General features: G+C 44.0%; 1 long non-coding RNA gene across 2 annotated transcripts in view; it reads left to right on the top strand.

The window, feature by feature from the left end:
- LOC133368461 (uncharacterized) overlaps positions 1-14,861 on the top strand; it is a 48,137-nt gene that overhangs the window by 19,021 nt on the left and 14,255 nt on the right. Inside the window, exon 3 of one of the 2 annotated variants that reach the window (XR_009758647.1) lies at positions 8,759-8,961. The exons of the other annotated variant lie outside the window; for it this stretch is intronic. This is a non-coding gene — a long non-coding RNA (uncharacterized LOC133368461). The remainder of the gene's footprint in view (positions 1-8,758; positions 8,962-14,861) is intronic. 2 annotated transcript variants of the gene reach the window in all.

Raw genomic sequence — 14,861 nt, 5'->3', positions numbered from 1 at the left:
AACTGTCTATAAGCAAGTAGCTTGCCACACAGCTCTGGGTGACCAGCCCCTGCTGGGGCAAGGGCAAGCCCATCTGCTTACCCTTTACCCCGGCCACACCTTGTAGGTGAGTAGGGGGGCCTTCCCACGTCATCCCCACCCGGAGCCGTATAACCCCTGGGTAGATGAGGATAAGTTGGCCCCAGAAGCAGCCCATATCCTGCCCTCGAGCCGTAAAGCCCTGACAGACAGGCCTCCGGAACCGCCAATCACCTCCAAAGGTGCCTAAGGGGGCCACCTAGCTGTCCTTACCTATTTCCCTTCCCGCACCTTCCCGCACCAGTGCAAGATGCATAGCCCGGTAGGGCATTAACCTGTCTAATACATTCAAGTTAGCCAAATAAGCCAAAACCACCTATTAAACACAACGCCCCCTAACCCAATTCCGTCCCACTCCCATGGTGTGGAGCAGGCAAAAAACCTGCCCGCCAACGAGGGTGGGCAGGATAAAAATTCCTACTCGGCCCCGAAGCAACCCCTAGGCACACCATAAAAGAGGGAGGGCGGGGTGGGCGTCACGCTGGCAAAGAGGAAGGTAGGAGGGGCGGCTGGACTTAAATAAGCCCCAAAGCCCCACCCCTCCACACTGCACGTCGCACGCACACAATAGGTGCGACGCGCGACATTGCCCCAAACAAAGATGGAGGCGGCAGCTTCGCCCCCATCTGCAACCTTGCCCCACTCGTCAGCTGCGCGGCGAGCGGGGCATCATTTGTGAGGTCAAAAGATCTCACAACCTCTGTCCAGCTGGCCTCGTTGTTTGTTAGAAGTGCCTTTCCTCCGATGATATTGAATCTCAGGACTTTTTGGTTTATGATTGTGAGATGTCTGTTTTTGATTCCTGAAAGCTAAGCATAGCTGGAAAGTTACAAACAGCTCAAGAGTTATTATTATTATTATTTATCACATTTGTATACCGCCCCATAGCCGAAGCTCTCTGGGCAGTTTACAACAATTAAAAATATTAAAAACAAATATACAAATATACAAATTTAAAAACACTTTTTAAAAAATCAATTGAAAAACACATGTTAAAATGCCTGGGAGAAGAGGAAAGTCTTAACAGAGTTAACAGAAAGGGCAGACATACCAGGTTTTATTGCAGCTTAGATGCTCAAACTTTGGTTCAATGAAATAAATCATAGAATGGAAAGCCCCCAAGTTATAAATACCCCCATAACAACGCCATATAAGGGGAGCACCAGGGTGGGGAGGAGAGGAGCTGGGCTTTGCCTATTGAAAGCTCTAACTTCCAGTCCAGTGCTGGAATGTCATCTGACCCAACACTCTCCAATCACAGTGCTTAGGAGGAAGGATGTGCTTGGGTGAGGGATAGACAGCTGTGTGCTGTTTTCTGTGTCTATATTTACTTTTTTGTCTTGTGTGTACCGGTAAGTCTGGTGGGACAAATGTATCAAATGTGGGCAGCCACCCAGCTCTGCTACTTCACAGACAGGCAGGCAGACAAGGGAGAAAAGCACCTTTGTCAGGCAGGCACCCACAGACCCCATATGACAGTGCTGTAACAGCAGCAAGAGTTGGAAGACTACACTGAAATGAAGCAGAACAGGACAAACAGAAACATGAGAATTGGCAGGACTGAACATCCAACTGACTACACAGTCTTTTTTCTTTTTCTTTTAAAAAGCAGACGTTAAAGGTGGCAACCACACACACACACACACACACACACACCTGGATCTACTTGTCTGAAATCTGGCAGAATAATACCCTTGTGAGAGGATATCATATCACCAAATTTCATGCACCTACTTGAAAAGCAACAAAGTTATGGCCATATTGCTTTCCCACTGCAAGTGAAAGTGATTACAAGATTCAGATTTCCAGATCAAGATCCAAACCCAGATCAGGTCCAGATTGATTTGTGCAAAATCAGGTCTGGATCTAGATGACCAATCTGGAGGCCCCACATTGGATCAGGAGTGGGCTTGCACAGCACTGCTTTATACACATGCATACCTACCTACCAAGGATGGGGAACCTATGGTCTTCCTGATGTCTTGGACCAACACTCATAATCCGTGACCACTGTCCATGCTGGTTAGGGTTGATAGGAGTTGGAGTCCAACAACATCTCAAAAGTAAGATAAGTGGCAACAGCCTCCTGACAATTTCAGAGAAATTTCTTATCTCCCCCGCTCATGCCCTTTCAAGAGGGTTTTGTATTGTCCCCATCCATGCAACAAATGGTAAAAAAAAAAAGTTTAAAAATTGACACAGCTGAAGAGGATTATTTTTTGTTTGGTTGGTTTGGTTTTCCTGTTTTTGTCAGGATGGGTAAGGTGTAGGGTATGTTTGCTGTTGGTCATTCATCCCCCACATACATACACATCCAGTTCAGATACTTGCATCCTTTAAAAGCACAATTAAAACTATCCTGGACATGCATTTATTGTGTCCATTTAGCATACAGCTGAGCCAGAATTTCTCACTAGACATTTTTTTTCTGATTAAGTTTCTGAGATTTATCTTCCCCCCCCCCAAAAAAAAATGTGGCTGCTTTTCAGGAATATTCTCCACTCTGTGTATATTATGTGTGTAAGTGGAAACTGACATTCCCCTCCCCACACAATGCCCCAGAAAAGTGTTAGGTCCAGGACATTGCGAAAGAGACAAAATGGTGGCCAGGCTGCAGACAACAGAGTTGCTACTTTTGCTATCATTTTTTTTTCCTCTAAGAAAAAGAAGAAGCTGTGCTGGTGCCATCTCTAATGGTGAAGAACTCCAGTCCTATAAATTGTTGGATAATTTCTCCTCCCCCTGGAAACAAATTTAGTAATAACCTCCTCCGCAAATATCTTTGCTCACAAATAGAGTGGAGAATATTGAGAGACCCTTTACGTATGTATGCATTTTATATACAGCCTCATATTTCAACAGAAATCTCTAAGTGGTTTACAAATCTCAATATAATTTCCACATTCAAGACTAAGCAATACTGTTACTACTATTGTTGATGATGATGTCCCACATTTTAAGTAACCATTAATCCCTAAGCAATGTACATGAGTAAACAGCAAAGAACCACAAAATGCACACATAAATCACATACAAAATATATTGAGATACATCAAAATTCAACATACTGTAATTACAATATATCATATAAATGCATAAATATTATTAAAAAACCCACATAATATAATCAATTAAATAATTCACCTATACATTCACACTACATAAAACTAAACACCCAATCCCCGCATACACAATCACTCAACGATTTTCATACACCCAGAACGTTACTCCATTCACTCACTGTTCACTTCTATAAAATACTCCAATGTGCACAGCTGATAATAATGCTGATTCAAAATTTTGGGGAAAAGCACCAAAATAATAATAAAAAAGCCCTGTCATTTCAGAATGGGTGAGAGGAAGGAGTGGTTACATGGTAGGTAACTCCTTTGTCCATTTCACCTCTTCAAACTCCTCACTTGCAACCATGCATGACCTGGAAGTAACTTGGCCTCAAAGGATGTAAAAGGCTCAGCATCTCATGTCTTGAAGCTTACAATCTCCTCTTGAGTAGATATTAAACAACCCCTGCCATAGAAATACACTACAAATAGATTGCAATTTAAAAATGCTCTCTCCCTGCCCCCACCCCACCCTCCCACATGTGTGTTCTTCCTTTGGCCATATTGCAAACCCCTGATAAATCTTCTGGAAGAAGATTGTGAAGCGGTAGATTATCTAAAAGCATGGAACCAAAAGAAAATAAGGTAGTGTTACCTTACTCCACTTCCCATGGCCCTTTCTCCTTGCAATTCAGCAGCATCCTAAACTTAATCTGTCTCTCTGAAAGAACCTTCAGATGCAGTCCATCTTCCCCATACCAAATGTCTAAGGCATATGTTCTGTTCTGTTTATTAGTGGATTTTTCCCCTTCACTTTATTAGGGTTTGAGAATAGGCAATAAAGTTTTCCCTTTTGCATTCTGTATTCACAGTTACAGTGTAATTTTGTTGTATGAAGAGGTCCCTTTAGGGTCACAAAGCATTGCAAATAATGTGCATTTAGTGTTTCTGAGAACAGCACTGATCAGAATCCCCACCGTTTTATGTGAATGGTTGGGCATACAGTAGGGACTTTTGTTGATATATGTAATAATTATGTAGAACTGGGGTTTCAGTGAAGAGAGGGCAGCAGGAGAATGACTGCAAGGGAAGGGTAGAGAACCTGGAGGCCTCCAAATGTTGTTGGACTCCACCTCCCATGAGCACCAGCCAGCATGGTCAATGGTTAGGTATGATGGAAGTTCCAACAACACCAGAACAACCACAGATTAAGGACATAAGTTTGATCTGCTTGATCAAACCAAAGGCCCATCTAGTCCGATATTCTATTCCAAGCTGCCAATGCGATTCCTGCAATAGTTCCCTCCTGCTCATGTTTCCCAGCAGATGGTATTCAGACTTCCTCTGATACTGGAATATATAGACTTTGGCCATGCTCACTGCAGATGAGGATATCTGGAGTCCAACAACATCTGGAGATCCAAGTTTCAAAAAGAATGGTTTAGAGTAAAGGCTTGCAGATCAGTCGGTCTTGTTTCTAGACACACATGAGCCCTAATACCTCTCTTTCCCCTGGAAATGAAGCACTGGCTCACTGAGATATTAGATAGTTCCAACACCCCCCTGCCCCCCATCTCAGAGTCTTGAACAAGTTGTCCACCCTCAGCCTAAGAGCTGCCAAAGTTGACCAAACACTGGCATCTTTGCTGCAAACTGCTCTAATATTAAATACAGGGTAGAAGTCTCCAAACTCCCATTTGGTCCTTGGCTCATATGACAAGAAGAACAGCAAAGGGACCAATTAGTGCTAGTGGTTTATTTACCAACCATGTTTTTCCAACAGGAACTGGGCTGAGATCCTCCAAACTCAAGCCATGAATGGTATCCCTCCCCTTTCTTTTCAATTTCCATTACAACATTTGATTCCTAGTAAACTAGTAAAGGCCAACTGAGTGTAAACTGAAGTCCTCGCTAGGATAATTAGAGTAAATTATGATTTCCAAGAGAGCCCAATGGGCTATTCTTATTTTAAACAGATGCCTCTGCAGTGGCTGAGAATAGCCACAGCATCTGCTGTGTCAGGAAGGGGAGGAGGAGGAGGAGGAGGAGAAGGGAGGCAGGAAGTGCTCTCTCACTCCCCACCTGTGTTTACATTTGTTGTCTCAGTTGATACTCTTGCTCTTTTACTCCAGTTCCCTAAGCAGTGAGATGTCCCAGTGGCAGTACGCTGGGCTTGGTTTCCCCCCCTTTTTTATGAAAGGGCACTCTTTTCATAATATTTGCTTGATTTACAACTATACACATAGAATATATAACTGTATATGTGGAAGCAAATGGGTGCACCAGCAAGGCAGCAGACTCTTTTGTCCTGCATTAGCAGCCTCCTTGAGTGTTTTTGCCTGGCTGGAATGTGTCTTTGAATTCTTATGTCTTTCGCATGCCTAGATGACTGTTAGAGAGAGGTGTGTGAGCAGAGCTTGGAAAAGTTACTTTTTTGAACTACAACTCCCATCAGCCCCAGCCAGCATGGCCACTGTATTGGGCTGGTGGGAGTTGTATTTCAAAAAAGTAACTTTTCCAAGCTCTGTGTATGTGTAGAAACTAGCTTACTGCACAAAGGTAATATTTACATTAATAGTTTCATCTGTTTTTGCTTCTGGTGCTGTCCACCACTGGCAAGTGACCCCTGTAAGGCTGCCCAGAAGAGAATGTGGCTCTGAGGCTGAGAAAGGTCTTCCACTCCTGCCTTACTTAATCTTCCAAGTTGGGTCAGGTTTGTTCCTCTTTCCCCCTAAGAAAAATAAATCCCCAAACTGCTCACAGCAGCACAAAGTGCTCTCTGCAGCTTTCCGCTAGCCATACTTCATGGAATTTCTTAGGAGAACTGCCACAATGCATCACATCACATTGCTTTCAAGACATGCCAGGAGGTGGCACAACTATTGCAAGCACTCTTGGATGAAACAGATTATCTTAACTCATATCAGTCTGGGGCCAGGCCTCGTTATGGGACTGAATCAGCCTTGGTCACACTGACCTTTATCAGAAGGACAAGGGGAGTGTGACCCTGTATTCTTATCTTATCTCTCGGCAGCTTTTGATATCATTGACCATGGTATCCTTCTGAGCCGACTTGGTGAGATACTTTTTGGAGACACTGTTTTACAGTGGTTCCAATCCTATCTACAAGGTCGGTTTCAGTGAACAGTATTGGGTGATTGTCTTTTGGCTCCCTGGCAGTTGTGCTGTGGGGAGCCACAGTTACCATCTTGTTCCCAACACTAGTATCTATCCTGTTGGAAGCAGTCATCAGGAGATCTGTGGCAAGGTGTCAACAATATGTTGATGATGAAAAATGGAAATGGACTGCCTTCAAGTCGATTCCAACTTATGGGCGACCCTATGAATCGGGTTTTTATGGTAAGTGGTATTCAGAGGTGGTTTACCATTGCCTTCCTCTGAGGCTGAGAGGCAGTGACTGGCCCAAGATCCCCCAGTGAGCTTCATGGCTGTGTGGGGATTCAAACCCTGATCACCCAGGTCTTAGTGCAATAGCTTTCTCAGTATCATCTTAATCAGGAGAGGTTGTGCTCATCCTGGACCACTGCCTGGAGTCTGGTAGACTGGATGAGGGCCAAGAAACTGAATCCTAGCAAGATGGAGGTGCTGTGGAAAGGTGGTTCCTGAGCCCAGATAACTGAGCTTTGGGGCTTTTTAGTTTAGAGAAAAGGCGGGTCAGAGGAGACATGATAGAAGTGTATAAAATTATGCATGGCATTGAGAAAGTGGATAGAGAAAAGTTTTTCTCCCTCTCTCATAATACTAGAACTCGTGGACATTCAATGAAGCTGGATGTTGGAAGATTCAGGACAGACAAAAGGAAGTACTTCTTTACGCAGCACATAGTTAAACTATGGAATTTGCTCCCACAAGATGCAGTAACGGCCACCAGCTTGGATGGCTTTAAAAGAAGATTAGACAAATTCATGGAGAACAGGGCTATCAGTGGCTACTAGCCGTGATGGCTGTGCTCTGCCACCCTAGTCAGAGGCAGCATGCTTCTGAAAACCAGCTGCTGGAAGCCTCAGGAGGGGAGAGTGTTCTTGCACTCGGGTCCTGCTTGCAGGCTTCCCCCAGGCACCTGGTTGGCCACTGTGAGAACAGGATGCTGGACTAGATGGGCCACTGGCCTGATCCAGCAGGCTCTTCTTATGTTCTTATGAGAGAGAGAGAGAGAGAGAGAGAGAGAGAGAGAGAGAGAGAGAGAGAGAGAGAGAGAGAGAGAATGTTTTTAGTGTTTTATCACTGTTCTTTGCTACTGTGGGCTGCCTATGGGAAGAAGGGTGGGATATAAATGTAAAAATAAATAAGTACATGAATAACTGTGGCCAGCAAATGTGGCACAAGCTCTTCTGCTACAGCTTTCTGCCAGCTGCACTTCTTAAAAATAGCCAGTAAAGTAAGCAAAATCCCAATCCCAGTTCTTTTGGGGGGCAAAAAAACCCCTCATCTCCCCAAAGAAAGCAGCAGAAAAATTGTCTCCATTTCCATAGAGGGATAATGGCTTGTATCCCATGTAGTGCTGGTAGTAACCATCCCATCAGCACAAGGATTTATGTTTGTGTAATGGGATTTCCTCTCTGATCTCTCCCTGTGTGCCCCTTAAATCTGTTCTTAGGATTCCCCCAACTCTCTGGAGCAGTTTTGGGAGAGGACACAGGGCACAGGGGGAGAAGGGAGGAAAGTCCTGTTGCACAAACATAAATTCTTGCACTGACAGGATGGTTGCTTAATGCTGCATTGGATACAAGCCAATGTTTTCAGAAAATGACAGGGAAGTGAGAGAGAAAGAGGAACCTTCTGAGCCCTACCCATCAGACCCTGGAAAGACTCTTCACCCCAAGATGTTTCTTTTTCAGCCCATTCAGAATTCACTCTGCCCATCTCTGCCTCCACATCCAGAATTGTTGTTCCATTTCAGAAACAAGATCAGGGACTTCAGAAGTCCACAGTCCTGAGAGAAATTTGGTTGAGAATGTTGGAAGCATCTCCCCATCTGTATCTAGTGCTTTGGGAAGGCATGGCTGTGCTTCCGTTCCATACCAGTGAAATTGACTTTCCATTCTGATTCTCTTCCCTTTGCCTCACTGAATTCCCATCACAGACCATAACCAAGGCACATAATTTAGCTGGTTCTCCTTTCTAGAACAAAACTGCAATCCCTGAATTATTGATGCTGCTGGAAGGGATGAGGCATAAAGGGATCCCATTGGCCCAAAGTCTTTAGTCAAAGTGGACAAGGCTAAACTCTGCCCAATATGAAATGGAGTGCCTTGAAAGGTCACTACAACAGAAAGGCACTTGGAAATTATTTACTATATTATTTATGTGAAATGCATTCTATTCTTCAGAGCAAACAAAAGTAATATTTTAATGGTATAATGCTGTCATAACAGACCAATAACCACTGCTGTTTTAGTTAGAGTAATAAAGAAATGTGTTTTATTTTAAAGATTTAATATGCTGCTCCCACATCCACCCAGAGGAAATTGTTGTCTGAAAGATTAAAAATACAACAAATAAAACTAAAAAAACTGGGAGGGAAAAGTTTAAAAATACATAAAATTCTCTCTCTCTCTTTCTCTCTCTCTCTCTCCCCCCCTCTCTCTTCCATCAAGTTGGCAGCTTTTTCTCAACATCCCAAAAAAGAAGTTATGGTCCCAAAGCCAAAAAACATTTTGGCAAGGCAAACGCAGAAATATTCTTCATCCAACAAAGAGAAAAGGAAGTGACTGATTTTAAGTGCAGTAGATTTTTTTCCCATTGGAGAGAGGATTTGCTGTTTGCCACCCCACCGAAGAATACTCGTGACACAGATATGGTATAATGTTATATTTATTAAATATAACAATCTAAATCCAATTACGCTCAGCCAATTATTCCAATCTAAATTACTTCGGGCAGGTGAGGCTATACCTATCTATGAAGGAATACTCCCTCCCCTTCCAAAGGTAAATAATTCTCCTAATACTGTAACTCCATAGTCAAGGATGAGGGAGAAATTCACCCTCCTTGCTATTGGAGGCAGATGTGTGGTTCCAACCCCCGCAGCATGGCCCCGCCGTACAGGCGTTCACCATGATGCGCAAGCCAGTCACCACGAGGACACTCCCCAGATCCCCACCAGGCATTAAGCCCTGATGGTTCCCTAAGGAGTGCCCTTTACCAAAATGCCTTAACTGCCTCAGTTTAACCCCACTATACCTCACCTGCCCGAATTCCATGCCACAAGAGAGAATCAGCTGAAGCTTGGTTCCCTCCACCCAAAGAGGAAAACAAACCCCAAAGACCCCACCTAAGATCTTCCAAAAATAAATCACAACCCTGGTCCGAAAGATGCACTCCATCTTCTCGAAACAGGTGAGGAAATTTGAACTTAATCCTCCCATGAGGAATAAAAGCCCCACCCAGGGATAAAATCAAATCCCTGATCTTTCTGTTGACCCATTTCCTGGACCTATCAATCCTATTGGGGTGAATAGCACCCCGCCATACCCTTCTCTCAAGCATGTCAGACCACACTAATATGAGATCAGGGTAAGAACGAATGAGCCACTTTAGGTCACGAGTGACCTTGAGCAGCAAGTCCATACTGGGCCGCCGCACCAAATCATTTTCCCCTAAATGGATCAACAGAACATGAGGCCGCTTAGCCGAAGACATAATTCGGCAAATAGAGGGCATAAACACGTCCCACAACATGCCCCTCTGCGCCTCCCAGCTGACTGTAGCCCAAGCGGAAAGCTGCAGCTGCATGCCAGAAACCATCGAAGAGGCCCTCCGGTGCGCCCAAAACAGGATAGAATGCCCACATAGGACGATCCGTGCAGGAACTGGAAGGCTCAACACACCTGAAGAAAACAAAAGGAACAATACTTGAAATCAATACCTAACATACGACTTGAAAGCAGAAGAATGCCACCTACCAATTGCCTGTATATCGCTAACGCTCATGCCCACGAGGGCTGTGGCCGTGGCCGCCCCAATTCGAAAAGAATGCAGCCCATAGACTCCTGGATCGCGACCACTGGCCAACAAGGCCCGCCGAACAACAGCCCAAAATTGAAATTGAGTCAGGGCAGAGCCATCCGCATGTATGAAGAGATAACGCTGGCCGAACGGCCTTATAGACAGGAATTGACGCATCGCTGCCACAGGGCATAATTCAGAAACCTGGCAATTACGTAATGAAATAATGGCACCACGGCCTCTCTGATCAGTCTTAGAGACTCTTAAAGAAAGCCTAACAAAATCAGCACCTAACGTGCAATTGCCAGAGCATAAGGCCTGATAGGACACATCACTCTTAGAAGGAACTAATACTTCACTAGGGCGGAAAGCACCATAGAACATCGTCAGAGTTACTGCGGCAAAAAGGTGCGACTCATACTGGGATGAGCATAAAGAGCAAAATAATGCCAGGATCTGAAGGAGGACATCGGGCGTGATTGGCCTCCTCCGGTCAGCGGGCCTGGGAGTGGAACGCGACCAACCCTCAAGGACCTTTCTGACCCTAAAATCTACAGAATGATCCGGCAGTCCCTGTGCCTTGGAAATAAAGGCCAGCGCAGAGAGGTGTCCAGCGATAGTAGAAACAGAATTGTTTTGCCCTTTCAAGTGCAGCATAAACTGTAATAAATGGGATACAGGAACAGGCCAGACTAAAGGCAGAACAGCACTGATACGGAAAGCTTGAAACTGCGCAACAGAACGCTGATACGCTTTTTGAGTACTGGGAGCAAGGGCAGAAGCAATAGCAGCCCCAACTGCTAATTGCCAAGGCGCCACAGGAAACCAGGTACCGGAACCAGGTGCTGGGCTGCTCCAGGTGCAAGCTGTCAAAAACGCGCCATCTGTAAGCGGGAAAGAGCATCAGCAACACAGTTCTGTAAAACTGGAACATGTCGAGCAATGAACAGGACATTAAAACGCAAACATTGCAAGACGAAGGAACACACCAATCGCATAACGCTAGGAGATTTAGACGTCTGAGCATTAATAACACACACTGTGGCCTGATTGTCACACCAAAAACATACGGTGCAATTCTGAAATGCCAACGGCCATATATGAACAGCTACCACAATCGGAAAAAATTCTAAAAATGTCAAATCAGACGTAATGCCCGAGGCACGCCACCAGGCAGGCCACCTCTCAGCACACCATTGGGATCTAAAAATTACCCCAAAGCCTAAGCCACCAGCAGCATCAGAATGTACCTGTAACTCCGCCTCTAAAAGCAATTCCTCGCGCCAAAAGGAGAGACCATTAAAATCCTCCAAAAAGGCAAGCCACATGCTTAATTTGGCCACTTGTCAGGTGTGTATGGGAAAGGGAAGAAGGGAGTACAAGCAGTGAGTACCCTGAGACACTTTGCAGGGGAATAGTAATCCCAGAGACTTGCATACAGGGCTTGCATACAGGGCTATCCATGGGGCAGGGTACAGGTCATTTTTGAGGTTAATCTGTGTCATTCACCTGGAGTCATGGGCTTCGGGGGGGCATGAATATGGAAGACCTCCCTCCTCACTAAAGGGGTGTGGCAGGAGAAAAGAGCTGGAAGCATGGCCAGCTTGACTCCCTGCAGAGTAGACTCGCCCAGTCATGACTCATGACAGGTTTAGCAGCCTAATAGAGGATTATGAATTTCCTGCACATGGTCTCACTTCTCCTATGCAGTTTAGAGGTTAGAGGTTTACAGGGGTGTAGTCATCTAGGGTCTTAGGGGGGTCTTAGACCCTTTACATCTTTGGGAGCAGAGTCGCAGCAGGGTCCCTGTGTCTCCAGCATCCTGTGAACCAATCAGCACAAAAGGGGAGTGTGTTAGCCACTGCTTCCTTGACCTTTCCTGCTGATCAGAGCTAATGAGAGTGAAAGAAGGTGAGTCAGCCACTGAGAAGAGTCTTCTCAGTAGCTAACATTCTTTCATGCTGATTTGCTCCTAGGGATGTCTATTGTGGGAGAAGGAATTAACAAGGATTGCATTCTCAACCCTGCAGCAAAAAAAGGGGAAGGGCACAGCTATGACACACATGAAGGGACCCTGCACTTCTGAATTTGCCACTACAGTACTGGAGGTTTATTAGTTCTTGAGTATGTTCTTAAGTTCTTAACTTGTAGTTAACAAAGTGGCCCTAATTTACCCTACACCTGTGTGTTTTATTTCTGGTGCAATTGTTTGTATAGGTTTTATACATTTGGAACTATTTTAAATTACTTTTGCACTTTTCTTGTTTGATGGTTATAACCATATTTGTTTTATAACTGTATATTTTTTATCATTTTAGCCCACCCTGAGCCCTTATGATAAAGTGTGGGCAAAAAAATCACATAAATAAAAATAAGGCCCTATAGAGCTTGAGACCAGCTAACTTGACAGTGTGCAGATGTACATTAAATTATGACCCAAATATACTAGACTTGAGGATGGGGGGACCATTCCTAGAGTTAGGATCAGGTTGTAAAAGGAAAATGTTTGCCATGCCAGGGTTCCCCCCTTCATCGTGCTATCTGAATTGTGTCAATATGTCCAATTCCTGCACTTTAAAGTTCCAAGCAAAAGTGTTCCTTTATAGTGGAGGCTTGTCCTGCTCTCCACAAAGATTTTTCAAACATTGGCAAAGCAATCAGTGTAATTTCTCCTCCAGCGCAGATTATGACATGAAAGCAAGTAAGCCTGCAACATTGATTGCTGTTGTAATAAGTTGACAAGTTTGCTTTTATCATGGTTTTCAGAGGCGATGAAAATGTCCTTTTTACTCCTTAGCTCTTTCTTTCTTGTCAATACGTGTCTACATCCCATCTTCATCCTGTCTGCTATTTCAGCCTTACTCCTATCACTGTCAAGAAAGCTATTTGGATAGGTTTAATCAAACACTGATCTGTTCTGTTGAAACACCAGTCGGTACAGAGCAGTCGATAACTTTCTAGAAGGGGGGGTTGGGGGGGAGGTTCTTCAACATTGACAGTGTAAACATGAAAAAAAAATCATTCAATTTTTTTTTCTGTATATCAGGTCAGTACTGTGTTCCCTGATAGGTAAATGTCCTATGGCCAATTACCTTCCTAATCTATCCTGTTATATTTTAAACAATTTAAATGCCTCCCACATGGGAGGCATTCTTCCATGGCTTCATCTCCAGGTTGAAATCCCTGCTCAGTGATCATTGGATGACCGAATCCTAATCTAACTCACAGGGAAGTCATGAGAATATATTTGGGTTATCCTTGTGTGTATTGCTGAGGGCTCCCTGGAGGAAATGTAATAAGCTAGGTAGGTTTCAGTGTACTGCTTTGAATTTTGGAAGTGCCTGAAGGTTGAAAATCATGACAAAGAGGGATGTACACCTGCTATGTTGGGAGTCCCATCTAGCCTGCTGACTAGCGGTGTTCATATTTACCTGATTTAGTTTATTAATTTCTCCAGTTAGTATTGGCTGCATTATTAATTTAACACAACAATCCCGAGAAGTTCTCTATTGTTGGAAATGAACTGAGCTTCCGGACATGCACAGATCACTCAGGGGCCTTATAACATGAAGATTTCAGGGCCTGAATGGTCAGTAGGAGTGTCAGGCATCCTGGAAACTGCTTGTCCTCTGTGTGATTGTGATGCTGCTAAGGACACATTCAATAAACATCCCTATTGAATACTCAGGTCCCCAGGAAATCTGCATTTCACCATGGTCCCTGCCAACTGAGATGTTGCCATATCAGTGCCCCAGTAATCAGAGATGAATGGAGGCCAGCTGGTCACCGGACTCCCAGTGAGGAGGCTACAGGGCAGAACTCGGGGATCTTTTTTGGGGCACGGGGATAGCCACATTCAGAATAGACACTGAGTAGAATTTCATTCAGTCCACTTTTGCGAGCTAACCAACCTAATTCACACTTCCTGGACTAATACACAGACTGGAACATAATTATCCTTCAGAATTCACACTTCTCCAGATTTTGCGAGACAATTCTCAGCTCTTAACTAAACAAACAGACAAACCCCAAAATGCACTGTTAAGAACAAAATATGTTTGGAAATGTGTGCATTGAGATAAAAGATCTGTTTCAATATATATTTTTCTGATAGATATGTATTTAATATGTATTTTAAATCCAACATTTCATGATTTTTTAAATAGTAACCACAAATTAATATGGAAATGGAACAGAATGGTCTCATAAATGAACACATGGGAAATTGATATGGACTGGAAATAAACTGTTCATCCCTGTTTAAGAGTGCATAACACTCCCAGTCATCCAAGAAGAATTCACCTATGACTACTATTGACTATTATTACTTTTGAATCGTTTTGATTTATTACTACTGTTGACTATTATTACTTTTGTCTTCCCGGGATTCAGCCTTAGTCAGGTTGCCAGCAGACAGTCCCTCATCCCGATCAGACTCTGCTTCAGATGAAAACATCTATTTTGAAAGAGGGGGGCAGAACTGTATGTTAGCTGAGGGAGAACAAAGAACTATGCTATTTCACTGTATTCAAGCAAACATAAGATCAACTTGCTCACTCAAACTGTATGACTTCACCGCCTCCCTCCACTTGTATGCTGTACCAGCATTGATGCACCTTGAGACAATCATGAATGTCAGTGAGACTAAGTAGCTACACTCCTGCCTATGTTAAGACCATATTAGAGAGGATATTAATGCAGAAGTGAAGGACACAGAAGGGGAGAGAATCAAGTAAGCTACTCATGATTAAG

Source organism: Rhineura floridana, chromosome 12, assembly GCF_030035675.1.
Source record: "Rhineura floridana isolate rRhiFlo1 chromosome 12, rRhiFlo1.hap2, whole genome shotgun sequence".
Classification (NCBI taxonomy): Eukaryota; Metazoa; Chordata; class Lepidosauria; order Squamata; family Rhineuridae; genus Rhineura; species Rhineura floridana.
This window is presented reverse-complemented; position numbering and strand designations above follow the sequence as displayed.